Below are 21444 nucleotides of genomic sequence, written 5' to 3'. Positions count from 1 at the left end.
ATCAGGGTCTTTTCCAAGAGTTGTCTATTCACATCAGATGACCAAAGTGTTGGAGCTTCAGCATCAGTCTTTGCAGTGAATATTCAGGGCTGATTTCCTTTAGTATTAACTGGTTTGTCTCCTTGCTGTCCAAAGGATTCTCAAGAGTCTTCTTGTGAGCAAGTTTCAAAATTTGATATACTGGAGAAAAATCCTTCAACTTATGTCACAGGCTACCCTCTTTCCTTTCTTCCTTTCATGTCACAACACTGCATTGTACACCTGAAACTAATATAATGAATCAACTATATTTTGATAAAAAAATATGAAGTCAATTATCATAGTCACGAACAGGTTCATCATATATTCATGTGTAAGCCTGAGTTTTGTGTCAATCAATAGGCTTGAAAAAGCCCTAGGAATTGTTTAATGAAGTTACCTAGAGATCGCCCAAATATGATTATATAATAAGTTAGTGCTCTGGTTCACTGGTTGCAATTCTAGAGACCTTTCAGGATTTTTCCAATTAGTAGCCTTCATCACTGTTGGGCCTGACCTTCTCTGAACTCGCTGGTGTATGAACTAGCTGGTATAAGTTAAGAGAAACCAAGTTCATTAATTTGAATGATTATATTAAATTCCTCAGCAAATCTGAGGATATTTAGTTACTTCGGGAAAATTTTTGACTATGGCTTGAAATTCAGCTTTAGTTCAGGGAATACAAAAGTCCAGAAATCCTCAATCAGACAATTTTAAAGGGGCAGGCTCTGACAAGTCCAGAGGAGAAGAGAGTGGAATGAGTTTCAGAGAAAATGAGATCAGTGAAAGAATTAGCATGGGTGATGTGAGGCTATAAAGGAGGTGGAGATGGCAGAGAAGGGGAAGAGGACAATGCTGCCAGTTGCAGAGACTGAGGTCAGCCAAAGGAGAGCCTGAGGCTTCAGGAGCCTTTTTCATTTGTTTGTTTATTTGCCTCAGTAGTGGCTCAGATCGTAAAGAATCCCCCTGCAATGCGAGAGACCTGGGTTCAATCCCTGGGTTGGGAAGATCCCCTGGAGGAGGGCATGGCAACCCACTCCAGTATTCTTGCCTGGAGAATTCCATGGACAGAGGAGCCCCGCCAGCTGCAATCCATGGGGTCACAAAAGTGTCGGGCACGACGGAGCCACTAAAGACAGCACAGCACACACACAATCTTAATCTTATGTCATACAGAAGCAACTGTGGACTTCTGATAACATTTGGAAGGTTCATAATACCAAACAAAATGGAAATTTTTGAGCTCCTGTAGTTCAATTCAGTTTTAAGAAATTAAGTTTGGGAATTTTGAAAGTTCCCCTAATGGCCATTGATATTCTAAATTGCCACTGGTTTGCTCAGTCCATTTAGTTAGAAGTACACATGAGGAAGTACTATAGTTTAAAAAATAATTGTTGAAGTCTCTGTAAGGGGGCCCTCAAAATACTATATAACTGGAACCCCATTTCTCGGAGATATTTTTCTAGAGTAAAAGAACAATTTTCAAACAGTTTAAACATCATACAGCTCAAAACATCTCAGTTCAAACAGCTTGCAAGCCAATCTCAGCCAATTCTAAGGAAACAAATTAGTCCAGAGGAACCTGGCTGAAGACTTTTTGGCCAGATTCTAGAGAATAAGGCCTGTTCCAGAGGAAGAGGCCAAAGGCTGAAAAACTGGCACAGTTTCAGTTAGGCAGTTTCTGTTCTGGATGGAATGGGTGGAAGGTGTTTTCTGCCAGCTTAGGTTGAAATGATCTGATCTTAAAGTCAGACTGGTGTGCCAAACAAGTGCTCAGAGAAACAGGCCTTTATCAGAAAGATGAAACCTTCAAAATGGTTCTTGAATAAAGGCTAGAGAGCTTCAAATGCAGAGAGGGCATGATCTTACATCCAAGAGGAAGACATACCTTCAGACTCCAGGGTTAGGAAGAAGGCAGTAAGTGACAACGGACTCGGCTATGGTCACGTACCTGCGTGCTCACTAGCCCTGAAGCCTTCAGGATCTCCTCCGGTCCCCACATTCAGGCCACCAAAATATTGGCCTGAAATAAATATATTGCCAGATAATTTCTCCAGCAAAAATGAGTTCATTTAACATCGGCTGTGCTGTGCTTAGTCACTCAGTCGTGTCTGATTCTTTGTGACCCCAGGGACTGTAGCCTGCCAGGCTCCTCTGTCCATGGGGATTCTCCAGGCAAGAATACTGAAGTGGGTTGCCATTCCATTCTCCAGGGGACCTTCTCGACCTAGGAATCAAACCCAGGTCAAACCCACATTGCAAGCAGATTCTTTACCGTCTGAGCCACCATGAGAATTACAATTCAAGGTGTGCAACGGTGGCAGATTTTATATTCTTAGGCTCCAGAATCACCGTGGATGCTGACTGCAGCCGTGAAATTAAGATATTTGCTCCTTGGGAAAAAAGCCATGACAATCCTAGAGAGCATATTAAAAAGCAGAGGCATCTCTTTGCTGACAAAGGTCCATCTTATAAAAGCTATGGTTTTTCCAGTGGTCATGTATGGATGTGAGAGTTGGACCACAAAGATGTCTGACTGCCAAAGAACTGATACTTTGAGCTGTGGTGCTGGAGAAGACTCCTGAGAGTCCCTTGGACAGAAGGAGATCAAACCAGTCCATCCTAAAGGAAATCAACCCCGAATATCCATTGGAAGAACTGATGCTAAAGCTGAAGGTCAATACTTTGACCACTTTATGCAAAGAGCTGACCCACTAGAAAAGACCCTGATGCTGGGAAAAGATTGAGGGCAGGAGGAGAAGGGGGCAACAAAGGATGAGATGTTGGATGGCATCACTGACTCAATGGGCATGCATTTGAGCAAACTCCTGGAGTTAGTGAAGGACAAGGAAGCTGGCATGCTGCAGTCCGTGGGGTCTCAGAGAATCAGACAGAACTTAGGGATTCAACAACAACCATGATGAGCCATATACAAGTCCCCGCGTGGCAAGGGAAGGAAAACTCTTTAACATTAATAGATAGGAAGAGGAATTGGTGAGGGTTATAGTAAACAATGTCCATAGCTATTCATTGACTGAATTGTTGCTGGCGGGGTGGGGGGAAATGGAGGAGTCTTACTGTCATGCTCTCCTATTATCGTAGAGTAGGAGAGATTCCCCTTCTGGTCTCATTTCTGTATACTAAATTTTTTTTACAGTTTATTCTGAGACTAATACCATTTCTATTCTAATGTGAATGATCTTAACAGAATTTTGAAGGTTGATTTTGCTTCTTGCTCTTTGAAATAGAGATAGCTTATCTCCATTCCCTTTAGAATGTTCTTTGCTGACCCAGGTGGCCTTGTTCTTTTTTTTTTTAAACTTTATTTTTTTTCCATTTATTTTTATTAGTTGGAGGCTAATTGCTTTACAATATTGTAGTGGTTCTTGACAATAGTCATTAGCCAGGCTACTCATGGGTGAAAGAGATTTCCTTTACTAATTCTTCATATTGTCCAGCTGAAACTTTTCTTAGAATTGGAAATGTTATAAGGACCTGGTTTAATACAGAGATTGTTAACCAGTGGTCAGATGATTTCTAGTGAACTCATTAATGGGCTTTAAGGAATGCTTTGAAAATCTATGCACTGAATGTACATTTGAAGGGAAGAGCATCAACGCTTTGGCATTCTCATATGGAGCCTTGCTGAAGAGTAACAGAAAATGACTCTAACTGTCCATTGTACAGATGGACAGAGTGAGGTACCAGCGGTTATGGGGCTGATCATGATCGCCTAACTAATTAGAAATCCTGTGTGAGGACCAGAATGAAAGACATCACACAGTTCTTGTCACATAAGGGAAATGCGTGAGGGAAGGAGGGAGGGGATGGGGTTCTCAGACACAACCTTCCTGAAACTTAATGAGTCTCTATATAGGGTATGCTTTCCAGAAATGTGATTGATGTTTGCATGTGGCTTGGGAAACCTCTTTGTTTTTGCATATGCCCAACCCTGATATGTGACAGAGCTGGGCCTGTTATTGTAGTGAATACATTAACAGATGATGTCATAGCTTTAAACATTTAAACTTACAAAATTTAAAATTTAACTTAAAAATTAACTATCATTTAAAGTGCCATCTGTAGATACGCTAAAACCTGTGCCAGCCTCATTAGCAATCAGAAATATGGTAATTGCTTTTGGCATATGAATGTGGAAAACTTCTCTGGAGTAAAATAACGCCAAGATGAGCATTTCTGAGTCTTTTTTTCCTTTCAAATGGATGGTGTTGTGTTCTTTGGCATTTTGTTTCAAGTCTCTCTTAATTTTTTTGTTTTCATTTTTTAGCAAAAGAATATTATCTGTTTCATTGTCACCGTCATTACCTACCCATTTCCTCACGTCTAGAGCTGAATTTCTCAAGTGGGCACCATTAACATTGTGAAAAGATAATTCTTCATTTGGGAGACTGCTACATACATCATAGGATGTTTAATAGCATCTCTACACACTAGATGCTAGAACCCTTTCCTCCTTTAGCCATGATACCAAAAATATCCTTAGACAGTTTTCCTGGATGAGAACACAGGTGTGTGCATGCATGCTAAGGTGCTTCAGTCTTGTCTGACTCTTTGAGACCCCCTGGACTATAGCCCGCTAGGCTCCTTTGTCCATGGGATTCTCCAGGCAAGAATACTGGAGTAGGTTACCATTCCCTTCTCCAGGGGATCTTCCCGACCCAGGGATCGACCCGCATCTCTTGTGTCTCCTGCATCGGCAGGTGTCTTCTTTACCACTAGCACTACACATATAGAGCATTTATTCTGTAGACTGAAATTTCATGAGCACAATAAAACACATGAGTAATGCTTCTGGGAAAGTGGCTTTCTAAAATTAACAGAAAAAAAAAATGTGAGTCCTCATGCTTAGTTCATCTAAACACCCCCTGCACATAGCAAGTTGTTCCAAGCAATCACACTTAAGGTTTATTTGATATATACACATGCCACGTTTTCTATTTGAAGGGCTAGTAATTACAGTTTATTAACTTTTTAACTTGTTTTACTGTAAGTATTCAACTTTTTCATGGTTCATATTTTTCCCACTACTTTTACAACTAAAATTCCTTTCACATAGCAAAAATAAGTTCTTTAAAGGTGAGCAGAAGCCTGGTTGTGAAGTACTGCACAAGTGCCCAGGGTAAGACGTCGCTGAAGTAGGGGCTAACTTGTGGTTGGGTTGGTGTCCTCAGCTATTAGAATGGCCACCCACGGGTAACACGCTTATTTGTACTTGGGTGAGGTCCCTGGCCTTTTCAATGGTTCTTTTCTGAATGCCAGGTTGCTAGGAAGCAAGAAGGGAGGGATCCCTAGGAGGATAAGGTATGTCTTTTGTTACACTGATAGGCAATTTCAGAAAAGAGCCTCCACTTGTACCAACCATTCCCTTTTAAATGTATATTTCCCTTTAAAATGTATATTTAAATGTATGTTTAGCTTTTAGACACGTGACTTTGAAATGCATTTTTCAAAAGTAGAGGATTGCTTTTATTTTGTTTGTATTAATTACACAAATTACTCAGCAAATATAATTTTTTTTCTTTTCTTTTCCCCAGTATCCCTTTTTGTGCTGGCCAGGCCAAGGTGGTGTCTCAGATTTCCTTCTGAACGCAGCCTTGCCAGCCTGATCCTTAATCTGACAGTGATTTCCCCAGCAGCAGTCCTCAGCCGTTTGGCCAGGAATCCCCCCTACCTGGTCTTTGGAAAGCAGTTTCATCTTTCTTCCTGTCACCTTGTTTGAGGAGCAATGAAATCCAATTATCCTTTACAATGATTTGTGAAGTAGCAAATGGAGTTGACATCTGTTCAGTGAATTCTGAAGACAGACCATTTTTATTTTTCCCCCTGTGGAACTAAAGTCATCACAGATTTTGTCCTTTGGCCTTCCTTTGGTCCCTTGTTAAAGCCTTATGATAGTCTAAGCAAGGTTAACTTTGAAAATGAAAGAACAACAACAGGGGATAAGATGAAAGTGTCTTTTCATTACACAGTGGGAGGAGCAGTGTTTGGTCCTAAGAATTTAATTGAGAAGTTAGGATAACTAAGCAACCTAACTAAACTGTGAACATTTATTATTTGACTGTTGAACTCCTACAATGTGCCAGGTGTTTTTCTAAGTATGGAGGATAGAGATGCGAATAATACACTTTCTGTATTCTCATGGGAGCAGGCGGAGAAGGCAATGGCAAGCCACTCCAGTACTCTTGCCTAGAAAATCCCGTGGACGGAGGAGCCTGGTAGGTTGCAGTCCATGGAGTCGCACAGAGTCGGACACAACCGAAGCGACTTAGCAGCAGCAGCAGCTGCAGGCTGGGAGCAGGTAGATATTACATAATTAATCAATGTATGTGCATGCAGGCTAAATAGATAGCTTCAGGTGTGTCTGACTCTTTGCAACCCCATGGACTGTAGCCCGCAAGGCTCCTCTTTCCATGGGATTCTCCAGGCAAGAATACTGCAGTGGGTTGCCATGCCCTCCTCCAGGGGATCTTTTTGACCAGGGATCAAACACACGTTCTATAAGCAAGGTAATTACTAATAGTAAAAATTGTTATGAAGTGAGTAGGGGAAACTACCATGAAACAGAGGGAAGCAAGTGTTACTTCTCCAGGGGGATCATGAAATAATATTTACATTGATTCTGAATTGAAAGAAGAAAACCGTCCAAATGCCAGAGGCAGATAAAGGAGACCAGAATACAGCACTCTAAAATATGCCACTTTGACATAAAGATCATTTTATAGCTAAAGACAACTGAGAAAGAGTAGACAAGAGAGCTCTCTGCCCTTCCCCTTTCTGCCTAAAAGGGGACATAAATTTCCTTTTGGCGGGGTGATATAAATTTTCACTTATACATGGAAGAGGAGAAAGATTCTTAATCATTGGGGAGGGTGCAGACTTATCAATGGAGTCAGCACCAATAATCTCTGGGTAACATACTTTATTAAATAACCCTAACCTACCATACAGTCCCTAGTCACTTTTTTTTCTTATAATTTATCTCTTCTAGAAGGTCAAATTTTTCTTTTCCCTTGTGTCTTCACTTCTTCGCAGTCTATTGCTCTTTGTTAAAATAATGTATAAGTCTCTGATTCTAACTACTGAGTCTTCTCTTCTGTTTATCCTATGTGCACATAAATTTAAAACTATAAATTTGTGTGCTTTATCTTCTGTTAATCTATTGTTTGTTAGTTTAATTCACAGTTCCCAGACACCGAACTTAACAGGGTAGAGGAACTATTTTTCCCTCCTATACAGCCAGGGGATATTTCCAAGAAGAGAGTGGGTTGCCATTTCATTCTCCAGGGAAACTTCTCAACCCAGGGATCAAAGCCAGATCTCCTGCATTGCAGGCAGACTCTTTACCATCTGAGCCAACAGGGAAGCCCTGACGAACACTCCCAGACACATAACTTAAGAGGGTAGGGGAACAGTTTCCCTCTCATACAGCCAGTGAATATTTTCAAGAAGAGAGAAATAGTAAGTAAAAAGTATCTGAATCAAGAGCTACCTTGATATGTTTAAAGTGGGGGGGGGGGCAGTAATGGAGGGAAAGGTCCAATAAAGATCCATATAGTCAAAGCTATGGCTTTTCCAGTAGTCATGTATGGATGTGAGAGTTAAACTATAAAAAAAAGCTGAGTGCCTAAGAATTTATGCTTTTGAACTGTGTTGTTGGAAAAGACTCTTGAGAGTCCCTTGTACTGCAAGAAAATCAAACCAATCAACCCTAAAGGAACTCAGTACTAAATATTCATTGGAAGGGCTGATGCTGAAACTGAAACTCCAATACTTTGGCCACTTGATGTGAAGAGCTGACTCATTGGAAAATACCCTGATGCTGGGAAAGATTGAAGGTGAGAGGAGAAGGAGACGGCAGAGGATGAGATGGATGGATGGCACCACTGACTCGACGGACATGAGTTTGAGCAAGCTCTGGGAGTTGGTGATGGACAGGGAGGCCTGGCATGTTCAGTCCGTGGGCTCAGACAGGACTGAGTGAGTGAACTGAACTGAATGGGGGGAAGGGTTTGAAATATAGGAAGGGGCCAGATGATGACTTTATAATCCATAGAAAGACCCTTTTGTATGTTACATGTATGTATGTATTTATCTAAGAGTGAGAGGAAGCTATTGGGATTGGGGAAGCTAAATAGAAGAATAGCAAATTTTATTTTTTAAAACATAATATTGGTTATTCTAAGAAGAATGATTGATAGGAGATGAATGGGAAGAGGTGAAGCAATTTGGGAAAATTGCCACAGTGTCAGAAGAGGTTTCTCAGTCTCTTCAAACTGCCTCATAAAAACAGAAACACTCCATACCAAAACAGAACAGAAAAAATGTGACAATGATAGTGCTAGTGGTAAAGAACCTTCCTGCTAATGCAGGAGACATAAGAGACACAGGTTCAATCCCTGGGTTGGGAAGATCTCCTGGAAAAGAACATGGCAACCCACTCCTGTATTTTTGCCTAGAGAATTCCATGGACAGAGGAACCAGGTGGGCTATATAGTCTACAGGGTTGCATAGAGTCAGACATGACTAAAACGACTTAGCACACGTGGAAAACAAAATCAGATGGGAAGGTACCCCCCAAACACACCACCACCCAGTGTCTCCAAATATGAGGGAAGTAAAGACAGTCTGCATGCACACTGGAGGGATGTGTTTATGGAAGAGAGGGAAGGGAAGCAGTGAGGAAGGTCGATTGTGGAACAGGAGCTTGGAAAGAAGGGGTTTCCACCCCTGGATGAGTCAAAGCCTGCAGTAAGGAGGACTGAAGAGGCTATAACAGTCCAGTCTCTCTTGATTGATTTGCTGGGTTTCTTCCTAGGATTGAGGAGGTTTCTTCTACAGCATAGGTTTCTTCTGCACTGAGGCCACAGCTCTTGGAGTAGAACTGATCTCAAGCAGAATAGGGATAACAGAGATGAAGGCAGAAGATGCTTTAGACCAAAGTCAGGACACCTCATTCGGCAGTCAACATATTTTTTTCAACACTATGCTCTTAACCATGGAGAAGGGAACGGCAACCCACTCCAGCATTCTTGCCTGGAGAATCCCATGGACAGAGGAGAGCCTGGTGGACTGCAGTTCATGGGGTTGCAAAGAGTTGGACATGACTGAGTGACTTTCACTCATACAATTAAAACTGAACAGGAAGTCTTATGATGCTTGAAAAACTTTTATGATTCTTGCCTCTTTGTTAAAAGTTCTGAAAAACTAATTTCAAATAAAAAAATGCTCACAGTGATAAAACCTCATTGTTGCTTAAAGGGTAAGTGATTATGGAGAAAATGTAGGTGGTAATGATGATATATGTGAGTTTAAAAATATAGTGGTTAAAGGAGTCTGCAGACTAAATGCTTCTTTAGATAAATCCCATTTAATACATTAAGAAAAACAATGGATTTCTTGATTTATTCACTTTAGCTCCTAGGAAGCTGTGACTAGGAAAAGCTGCCTTACTGAGGTGAGTACTTTGTAACCAGTGTATATCCTCGCGGACTGTTTTATTTAACTATAAATACTGTTTTTAGAGAAGACTGGAGGCTTTCACAGCATTTGCATTCACCTTTTCATTCAGTTTCACAATTTCTTAGCTAATGAAGTACTCATCATAGGAATCCTTGCAGTGTGAGCTAAGGAAAGCAATGTTTGACTGCTTTAATGTTCACTGTCTTAGACTTGAATTGTTGTCAGAGCTGAAGTGTTAAGATTTAGATATGGATCCCTAAACTAAATGATCATCATTTGAATTTCTTCTCAGATGATTTTTGTTCCATTTGACCTAACATGCACTGGCCAGTCGTGGTGTTCTTTTACATGCAGACTAGGAGGAGAAGGGGATGACAGAGGACGAGATGGCTGGATGGCATCACTGACTCAATGGGCATGAGTTTGGGTGGACTCTGGGAGTTGGTCATGGACATGGAGGCCTGGCATGCTGTGTGCATGGGGTTGCAAAGTGTTGGACATGATGCAGCAACTGAACTGAACTGAGCCTTTTTATACAAATTTTTGTTCAGTCACTCAGTTGTGTCCAACTCTTTGTGACCCCACGGACTGCAGCACGCCATGTTTCCCTGTCCATCACCAACTCCCGGAGCTTGTTCAACCTCAAGTCCATTGAGTCAGTGAGGCCATCTAAGCATCTCATCCTCTGCCATCCCCTTCTCCTCCCACCTTCAATCTTCCCCAGCATCAGGGTCTTTTCCAATGAGTCAGTTCTTCACATCAGGTGGCCAAAGTTTTGGAGCTTCAGCATCAGTCCTGCCAATGATATTCAGGACTGATGTTCTTTAGGATAGATTGATTTGATCTCCTTGCTGTAAATTTTTGTTACAAAGCCCATAACATGGGCTACCATACAGAAAGTACTTCCTAAGCTATTGAGGAAAAAAGTGGAATGGGCAAATTCAAGAGAGAAAATAATTAGGAAGATATTTAAAGAAATGTTGGATGCTCTCAATAATACTTTCTCTGTGAGTTTTATGGGCTTCCCTGGTGGCTTACATGGTAAAGACTTTGCCTGCAACGTGAACTGAACTCAGGGAGGCCTGAGTTCAATCCCTGGGTGGGGACGATCCCCTGGAGAAGGAAATGGCAACCATTCCAGTATTCTTGCCTGGAGGATTCCATGGACAGAGGAGACTGGCCGGCTACAGTCTGTGGTATCATAAAGTTTTCTCCTTATGTAGGTAAACAGCTGGTGCCATTTCTGCCCCTCACATAGAAGCTCCCAGGGGTGTTTCATTAGACCCCCCACCATGGCTACCAAGGGACAAAGGGAGCTGTCTGCCGAGGGAAGCCAATGGCGGTAAGGTCTGGGTATCAATACCTAGGAGGCTGTTCCCTCTGCTGGAAGGCACAGTTGTCATTTCCACCCGAGGGACAAACCTTGCTCAAACTCTAGCAGCACCTGTTAGGCTGGGCTCTGACTCACCAGGCGTTGTCATCCCGCAGAGAGTGGTCCCTGCTGCTTTGCCCCCCACTACTATCATCCTTCTTCATCTCATGCCCTATCCTGGCAACTTTTCTGAAGATTCACTGCAAACAGAAAATCCCTGAGTTTTCAATATTCCATCCATTTGACATGTCATGGAGAACACCATATATCCTGCCTTTAGAGTCAGGAAACATGCTCATTCCAACTTTGAAATGCAGTCAATATGGATGAAAGGGGAAGTGTGTTAATACCGTGTTGCGCTGACCGTAGGTGGGAATCCAAAGAACATGTTGTTAAGTTAATATTACCAAGGAGTAAGTTCATAATCATGCCAGAGGTATATAAGCAAATAATGACCTTATTCTGTCCTCAGAAAGCTCATTGTGTGGGGGAGAATTCATATCAATAGACAATAATGAAATAAAAGGAAAGTACTTCAACCAAGATAATCGTTTTCTATGGAAACGGACTGGAAGGGAGAGTAGTTTTGCCTGCTAGAGGTGAGGAAAGCTTCAATTCAAAAAGCCTCTTTTAAGCCACGTCCAGCTATAAATGTGAGTCCACTGGACGGAAGAAGGGGGCAGGTATCCTGGGCGTGAGCAAAGAGGGCAGGGTCTTCAGTTTGAAATGTGATCCAGCTTCTACTGTTCCTTTCCCATATTTCAGGTCTTTACTACAGTCCCCACACTGCTGTGTTTTTCTCTTTACTCTGCTAAATTTTCCTGTTTCAACTAGCCAAAGACAGCAAGTGTGCTGCTCCATGCCCCTGACCTAACATTTTCTGGGGACAGGTTGAGCGTAAAAGGCAATAGGGTCCTCTCTGCTCCTCTGCATTGCTCCCTACCCAAGCTTTCCAGGAATGTAACCAGATGGAGACAAGAAAGGCTGACCTCACTAAGTTTCTTTCAGCCTGATGTTCCACCCATTGTGAGTTATCCTAAGGCATCAATAGGCACCATGTTGCCTTTTCCCCAAGATTTTGCACACTCTCTGTCCCCCTGCTGTGAGCCTTTTCCATCACCACTTAGCTTAACTTATTTCTGCTGATTAGCAGAAATTAAAAATGTCATTTTGGAGTTTCTTCCTTTAGGTAGCCTTCCCTGAATTTTCAAACCTAGCAGACCATTGCCTATTAGGTGTCTCTGCTTATACATCCCTTAAACCTCATATTTCTCCTATAAAATAACTCTGCATTATAATTCCTTGTTCAATTGTCTCTATTCGCCACTTGACTGCAGATTACTTCAGAGTAAAGACTGTCCCAGCATCTACCTTAAAGCCCATGTAAAATCACTCTTCACTAAATATGTGTTAAGTAAATTAATGGAATTGTGTAAAATAATACTGGGCCTCTGTGATGGCTCAGTGGTAAAGAATCTGCCTGCCAGTGCAGGAGATGCAGGAGAGGTGGGTTGCGATCTCTGGGTTGAGAAGATACTATCGAGAAGGAAATGGAAACCTACTCCAGTATTCTTGCCTGGGAAATCCCATGGACAGAGGAGCCTGGAGGGCTACAGTCCATGGAGTCACACAAAAGTTAGATACAGCCTAGTGAATAAACAATGACAACAAAATAATATTACCAATAATATCTTTGATTTATTCATTATTTGTTATTTGCAGATACTTTAATATATATTACCTCAGTTTAATTTCAATGTAATAATTTCTGAGAGCTATTATTATCTGTATTTTTGAGACAAAGTAACAGACTTGGAGAGGGAAATTGCCAAATATTTCACTCTTTAAAATGGGGTCACTTTGGAGCCTCTAGAAAGGATTTATTTTTCCCTAATATGCTTCAGTTTATAAATCATTTAACCTAATAACACCGCACTGCTATATTCTGTAAGAGCTCTATCAAATCCATCTTTTTTTCCCCTGGAAATAGAAAAGTGCCTTTGCCAAGAGTCAATAAACAGGTATCTCAAGTGGTTCCACCTTGAAAGGTAGACATCAGAAGCTTTGAGAAACGTTTAACCTTGACATTCTTCTATTCTAATTGACAAGCCTGGTGTTGGTAACTTGCTGAGATAAGAGGGATTTTCCATGTATAATATGCAGGTCATTGGTTTTAAGTTGGGCCCGTTATAATCTATTGGAGTCCTGACAGTTCTAGGTGATATAAAGAAGAAAGATTGGTTTTATTAGGCGATTTCCCCATCTTCGGCAGTGCTACTTTAATAGATAATAATGGTTAACAACTTGATGACATTTCCCTGATTTTATTTTAGCATTTGGAAGGTGATGAATTCTAGGACTAACTAATGTTAGAATGAGCTCATATCTCAGAACAGTGAGCCTGGGAGTTGCAAAAAAACTCCATTTCCCCTAAACTTTAGCCTCGTGGCTTTAGCTTTGTTCCTCTCCAAGTACAACCTGACATTTGTGTCCTATTGGTTGAGAGCTCTTGGAAGCAATTAAGAGTACACTTGGACACCCATCCAAATATTCTAATTTAATATAGTTCAACAGAAACAGAAGGCTGGAGTGGTTTGCCAAGTTTGGAAAGAAAGTTTCTGATACCAGTTCATACTTAGAGCCAGGCCTCCATGGAAGCAGCATGGTGACTTCTTTTACTGGTTAAATTTCAGGGGCATACATAAGTTACCTTGTCCCTCGGTAGCTCCTCTAGTTTATTTCCAAGTCCCAGAACTGAAAGATGGGAAGAAACTTTCATGTCATGATTAGAGATAAGATTGCAAACAGGCACAGAAATACTCACACCTTGGCTTATGTTTATGATTCGACATATGTTCGAATATTATGTTTATGATTTGACATATATTCGACAGCTGAACAGATCTTCCTCTTTGGTCTTTAGGGAAAGAGTGAAGGAACATCAGAGCCCTGGCCAGCTGAAAGCAGAGATGGGAAAGCTGGTGCCTTAAGGACAAGATGGCTATTTTATACTTTTTTGAAGAGCTCCCCCTGTCTACTCCCGTTCATCTCTGTTCTCCCCTTCCTTTGATCACGGAACCACCTCTCCCCAAATTCTCTCTGCAGCTTTTATATTAGGGCTTGTCCTTCATTTATAAGGGCTGATAAGGTAGGAAGAGGGCTTCCCTGGCAGCTCAGGTGGTAAAGAATCCGCCTGCAATGCAGAAGCCCCTGGTTCGATTCCTGGGTTGGGACGATCCCCTGGAGAAGGGATGTGTTACCCACTCCAGTATTCCTGGACTTCCCTGGTGTCTCAGCTGGTTAAGGTTCTGCCTGCAATGTGAGAGACCTGGGTTTGATCTCTGGGTTGGGACGATCCCTTGGAGGAGGGCATGCCAACTCACTCCTGTATTCCTGCTTGGAGAATCCCCATGGACAGAGGTGCCTGGCGGGCTTCAGTCCACGGGGTCAGAAAAGAGTCAGACACAACTGAGTGACTAAGCACACACCACAAGGTTGGAAGAATTCGAAGAATAACCCGTAGTGACCCTTCCCTTTGAGTATAGATAAAACTTGTGAATATGATGACATATTATCTGTGATTATCCTATGATTATATTACCACAGGTGGTGCAGTGGTAAAGAACTCACCTGCCAGTGAAGGAGAGATGAAAGATATCTGGTTCCATTCCTGAAGGAGGAAATGGGAACCCACTCCAGCATTCTTGCTTGCAAAATTCCATGGACAGGGGACGCTGGTGGGCTATAGTCGAGGGAGTTGCAAAAGGTTGGACATGACGGGGCACTCACACACACATATTACAACATAGAGAAAATCTTTGAGCCTAAATTAATCATGTGAGTGCCTCAAAAGCAGAATTTTCTCCAACTTGTGGCAGACAGAAGGAGAAGTCAGCTATTCAAGTACAAGGGGGATATAATACATTGTTGTGGCCTTTGAAGGCGTGAGGGCATATGGTAAGAAATGGTGGCCTTTGGAAGCAGAGAGTGGCTCAAGGCTTTCTGCCAGAAAGGAAAGGGAGTTTCATTCCTGTAAATACAATCACCTAGATTCTTCCGACAGCTGAACAAACTTGTAAGAGGATTCTTCCCAAGCCCTATAGCTAAGAGCCCAGTCCAGTCAACACTTTGATTTCAGCCTGTGAGACTCTAATCAGAGAACCCATTTGAACTGACCTGGACTCCTGACCCACAGAACTGTGAGGTAACAAATGGATATCATTTTAAGTTGCCAAGTCTGTGGTAGCTGATTACACAACAATAGAACACTAACACAAATGACAATTTTTCTTCCTCATCCATGGAAATATTTTCCAATTTGTACTGCAATTCACAAATACAGATATTCAACTGTTAAAAGACATATTGTCTATAATTTTGTTGTTAATGAAGTTTTACTGTCTGTCCAGTTTTGATTATAAATTCTCTGTACTTAAAAATATTTGTTTCCCTCAAAGAGCACTGCCATATATACCTTTGTACCAACAGAGGTGGTAAGCATTGAAGAGTGTGGTGATATTGAAATTATATGTGTTTCATCAAAACCATTATTATCACTTGGAGAGTCTGGGTTTTTTTTCAGCTCTAAAGTAGTCATGGGATCTTACGTGTTGAGGGACTTTCTTAAAGATATACAGGATCCACTAATGCTCAGGGTGGGTGAAAAAGAGAACTACCCCACAATAGCACATTGATATTTTTGTGAAGAATTAGGTGGGGGGGGGGGACTTTTAAACATCTACTAATTTTTGTCATCTATATCATCTTCTGGTAAACAGCAAGTTATTGAACTTTATTTTTCAGAGATGAAACGAATCCAGGAAGGTAAAATAACCTGTACAAAACTGTACCATTGTTACGGGAGTGGAATCAATTTTAAGGGTCAGAGCTCCTTTCGTATTATGCTTTTCTATCTCCGGTCTTTTTCAGGCCTCCCAGATTATAAACTCAGTGTATCACAGTCTCAATTCTTCCAGGGCAAAGAGGATTCCCCAGAATTGAATACATCTAAGAATTGCTTATAAAAGCCATCGGTGTCAGTATCACCCGTTATCTTTCCAAAGGCAGTGAGTTCTGGATTATTTCGAAAAGATCCTGTCTATGCCTTTGGAAGCAGAGAAATCACACCAATCACCCACCCACCCCCCACCTTGAAGAGTCACCAAAGACTCCTAACGCACATGTGTCTGAGTGAAAAACACATTTAAAGACCACAGGATAAATCAGTAATGTTCTGTTTCTAATAATAGGAAAAAATGTGTAGAAAAAGTTTAAGACAAGAGTTAATAAAATCACTGATCGATGATCAAAGTATAATAAGATGTTTCCTTGCATCTTCCTAGCCAAGGAATTAAAAGTTAAGAATATGTGTTACAGTACTTGAACCTCCTTGTACACCCTTATCACTTGGAGGGCTTGTTAAACTACAGCTTACGAGACCACACATCTAGAGCTCCTGGTTCAATAGCCTTGGGGCAAGGCCAATAATTTGTAGTTATAACCATCTCCAAGGTGATGCTGTGTGCTGCTGCTGCGGATCTGAAAATCACACTTTGAGAAGTAGTGGGGTACTGAAACTGCTCAGCTATTTCCTTACCACTAGTGTGAATGCAGTAGGCTTTAGAGCCTTTCATAGCATCATGAGAAGTAAGGTTGTAAATAAAGACATCCCTAGGAAAAGGGCAATGGTTTGTTCATTTTCCAAAAATTTACTGAGGATTTTATGTGGCTAACCGCTCTTTCTGCCATCATGGATAAAGTTATTAAATCGTTTCCCAATCAGAGAAAGAGGAACACAACAAAATATAATGTTTTAACTCTCAGTCTAGATGTGGAGCACACTATATGGTGCTACCCAAAATATCCAGAAAAGAATGGCTCATGAGTTGATTAACTTGCAAAGAAGCAGCCTCTACCTAGAGAAATACATGTTTAGATGGTATGCTAAGCACGATTCATTATTTTATCTGACATTTATACACATATGTGTGCATGCAACCTTAAAGTTAAACGTTACTAACCTTTGATTACTCTAGATTTTATCTCTGCTTACTTACTCAGGCACATGGCTCAAAGGTCCCTTTAGTCCTTGCTCCATTATCAAATTTTCTGTATTATCAAAACATCGAAATATTGGATTACTTCCAAAGCAGAGTTGCGTACTATAATCCTCTGATCTGAGAAAAGAATCCTTTTTTTGGCTAAATTTTCCTCTGTAGTGGCGATTCATGTCGCTCTTTTGCTCTATAGCAACTTCTTAAAAATCTATACCTATTTGCCAATTTCCCTTTTGAACTTTTGCTAGATTGAAAGCCACCACTCCACCGAAATTGTTCTTATCAGTCAGTGACTTCTACTGTATTGTATCAGCTCATAGTCACTAGCATTTGTCACAGTACATTACTGTCTTCTGTAATCTACTCTGAATGTAGATCTACCTCAAAACGCTTTCTTCCCTTGGTTCCTGGGCCATCATAATATCCTAATTATAATAATCTCATACCTCACTGACTACTTCCTCTAAGTTTCTTTGCTAATTCTACTTCATCTTTATACCTTTAAAAATATGAACTATATATTTTGAGAAATGTTAGAAAATTTTTGTATATAAATTATGTGTATAGTTGCATGAATCTTTGCAAATGTATAGACCATGTTTCCTTCACCTTGAAAATTTCCTGTACATTACTGAAGTAACTATTTTCCTGACTTCTATAATCATAAATAGCATTGCCTGTTTTTGACCGTCTCATAAATAGAAAATATAGTATGTAATCTGACCTCTTTTGCTCGGCATATGCTTTTGAGTTCTATATTTAGGTTTATCCATGTTGGGGCATGTAAGAGTAGCTCATTCTTATTGTTTAGTATTGCATTGTATGCTATTTCTTCTTTGTATATGGATGGGCATTTGAGTTGTTTCTGGCATTTGGCTCTGATGAATGCAGCAACTCTGAGCAATCTTGGGGAAGTTTTTGTATGGGTATCTGTTTTTATTTCCATTGGCTAAATATGTAGGAATGGGTTTGCTGGATTGTTGAGTAGAAAAAGAAGCCCAAGATCCCCATGTGCAAGTACAAAGGTTAAAATTTCTTATGTGAATTAATATTTACTTACTGAAGTATAGGTATTTTGGTAAAGAATCTGCCTGCAATGCAGAAGACCCTGGTTCAATTTCTGGGTTGGGAATATCTGCTGGAGAAGGGATAGGCTACCCACTCCAGTATTCTTGGGTTTCCCTGGTGGCTCAGCTGGTAAAGAATCCACCTGCAATGTGGAAGACCTGGGTTCAATCCCTGGGTTGAGAAGATCCCCTGGAGAAGGGAAAGGCTACCCATCCTGGTATTCTGGCCTGGAGAATTTCATGGACTGTATAGCCCATGGGGTCGGAAAGAGTCGGACACAACTGAGTGACTTTCACTTCCACTTTCACAGGTATTTTACGATGTTGTTAGCTTCTGCTGTGTAGCAAAATGAATCAGTTATATGTATACATATAGCCACATTTTTTTGTTTCTTTGTTTTTAGATTTCCTTCCTATTTATGTCACCGCAGAGCACTGAGTAAAGTTCCCCGTTCTCAACAGTTGGTTCTTGTTAGATATCTATTTTATATTAGTACATAGTAGTGTATCTACATCAATCCCAACCTCCCAATTCCTTCCACCTGCTCCTCCCCACCTTGGTAACTGTAAATTTGTTCTCTGCATCTGTGACTCTATTTCTGCTTTGCAGATAAGTTCATCTTTACCATTTTGATAGATTCCATGTACAAGCAATATTATACAGTATTTCTTTCTGACTTACTTCACTCTTTATGACAATCTCTAGGTCCGTCCATGTCCCTGAACGTGGCAGTATTTTGTTCCCTTTTTAATGGCTGGGGAATATTCTGTTGTATATATGTATCACATCTTCTTTATCCATTCATCTGTTGATGGACACTTAGCTAGCTTCCATGTCCTGATTAGTGTAAATAGTTGCAATGAACATTGGGATGCATATATCTTTTCCAAGTTTGTGTTTCTTGGGATAATAAGAATAGGATTGCTAGATGATATGGCAGCTTTACTTTTAGTTTTTTAAGGAAGCTTCATATTCTTCTGCATAGTGGAGTACCAATTTACATTCCCACCAACAGTCTAGTAGAGTTCCCTTTTCTCCACACCCTCCTAGCATTTATTTGTAGATTTTCTCATGATGGCCATTATGACCAGTGTGAGGTGATACCTCATTGTAGTTTTGATTTGCATTTCTCTATTAGTGACACTGGGGATCTTTTCATATATTTGGTCAACTTTATGTCTTTGGAGAAATGTCTTGCCTTCTTTGTCATAGATTAGGTGGCAGGAGGAGAAATGGTCAAGAGAGGACGATATGGTTGGGTGGCATCACCAACTCAATGGACAAGAGTTTGAGCAAACTCCACTAGATGGTGAAGGCCAGGGAAAGCTTTCGTGCCTAAGTCCATGGGGTCACAAAGAGTTGGACATGACTGAATGACTAAGCACGGCACAGCACAGCAAAAGCTATTTATATTTAATGTAACTACTAATTTGGTTAGCTTTTTAAGGGTGCCATCTTGCTACTTGCTTATATGTCCCATCTGTTCATTCCTTTGTCTCTCCTTTTCTGTATATGTTTGAATTAATTGAGTAGTTCTTAGTATTCAGTTTTGTCTCTCTGTTGTTCTTTAGCTATGTCTTTGTTTTATTTTCGTCTTTGTGATTGCTCTAGGGAATAGAATAGGCATCCTTAACTCATCTTGGTTTACTTTTAAACAATAAAAGTTTAGAAATGAGAGAAGAGCCTCACAACAGTATAATTCCATTTAACCCTAGCTTTGTCCCTTTCACTTTTGTTATTCTACGTTTCATTTTTACCTGTATAAGTTTTACCTATATAAATATATTTTCACCTATTATAATTTTTTCACTTCTAAATGTTGGAGTGGTCTAGGAATGAACCCTTGGGTCTTCTTGCTTTTCAATCTATACACATTTTGTTATTGGTCTGATGCAGACTCATGGCTTTAAGTATGCTGAGGACCCCCGAGTTATATATGTATCCCTAACCTCTTCCTTGAATTTCAGACTTGTGAATTGAAACCAATACTTGACATACTAGTTTTGATTTCTAATAGGAGTCCACATTTCCTTCTAAAAGTATTGTTTTACTCTCTGACATAGATCACAGCAACATCTTTTTCAATCCATCTCCCTGAATAACGGAAAAAAAGTGAAAATAAACAAATGGGGACCTACTTAAACTCAAAAGCTTTAGCACAGCAAAGGAAACAATAAACAAAACAAAAAGACAACCCAAGATTGGGAGAAAATATTTGCAAATGATATGATTAGTCTCCAAAATTTACAAATAGCTTAAGACACTTAATAACATCAAAACAAACAATGCACTCAATTAATGGGCAGAAGACCTGAATAGACATTTCTCTAAAGAGGATATATGGATGGTCAAAAGGCACATGAAAAGATGTTCAACATTGCTAGTTACTAGAAAGTGCAAATCAAGACTACAGTGAGATATCACCTCACACCAGTCAGAATGGCCATCATCAAAATATGCACAAAGAACAAAATGCTGGAGAGAGTGTGGAGAGAAGGGAACCTTCCTGTACTCTGCTGGTGGGAATGTAAACTGGCATAGCCGCTATGGAGAACAGTATGGAGGTTCCTGAAAAAGAGCTGCCACATGACCCTGAAGTCTCAGTCCTGGGCATAAATGCAAAGGAAGAATGGCCTGAAAAGATCCATGCACCCCGATGTTCATTGCAGCACTGTTTACAAGAGTCAAGACATGGAAACAATCTAAATTTCCATTGACAGATGAATGGATAAAGAAAATGTGGTACATATATACAAAGAACTATTGCTCAGCCATTAAAAAGAATGAAATAGGGCCGTTTGCAGCAACATGGATATACCTAGACAATGTCATACTGAATGAAGTCAGACAGAAAAGGAGAAATATCATAGGGCATCCTTTATATGTGGAATCTAAAAAGAAGCAATACAAACGGACATAACCCTATATGCAAAACAGAAGAAGAGACACAGAAATACAGAACAGACTTTTGAACTTTGTGGGAGAATGTGAGGGTGGGATATTTCAAAAGAACAGCATGTATACTATCTATGGTGAAACAGATCACCAGCCCAGGTGGGATGCATGAGACAAGTGCTCCGGCCTGGTGCACTGGGAAGACCCAGAGGAATCGGGTGGAGAGGGAGGTGGGAGGGGGGATCGGGATTGGGAATAAAGACCTGCCCTCTGTAGTTGAAATAAAAAAAAAAAAAAAACAGAAAGAGACTCACACACTTAGAAAATGAACTCACAGTTGCTGGGGGGAAGCAATAGTTAAGGACTTTGGGAAAGTCATGTACACACTGCTACATTTGAAATGGATAACCAACAAAAATCTATTGTATGGCACACGGGACTCTGCTCAATGGTATGTGCCAGCCTGGAGCCGGGTGGTGTTTGGGGGAGAATGGATACAAGTATATGAATGGCGGAGTCCCTTCAGTGTTCACCTGCAACAACTGCAGCACTGTT

At 40.7% G+C, this 21444-nt stretch overlaps 1 long non-coding RNA gene across 1 annotated transcript; it reads left to right on the top strand.

Annotated features, from left to right (window-relative positions):
• Nucleotides 1–5286: 5286 nt before the first annotated feature.
• LOC122705099 lies at nt 5287–21390 on the top strand. The gene is made up of 3 exons (XR_006344036.1): nt 5287–5298; nt 7568–7573; nt 21241–21390. It is a non-coding gene; the product is annotated as an uncharacterized LOC122705099 (long non-coding RNA).
• The last annotated feature ends 54 nt before the right edge of the window (nt 21391–21444 follow it).

The sequence above is a fragment of the Cervus elaphus genome, chromosome 12 (assembly GCF_910594005.1).
Source record: "Cervus elaphus chromosome 12, mCerEla1.1, whole genome shotgun sequence".
In the NCBI taxonomy this organism is placed as follows: domain Eukaryota; kingdom Metazoa; phylum Chordata; class Mammalia; order Artiodactyla; family Cervidae; genus Cervus; species Cervus elaphus.
This window is presented reverse-complemented; position numbering and strand designations above follow the sequence as displayed.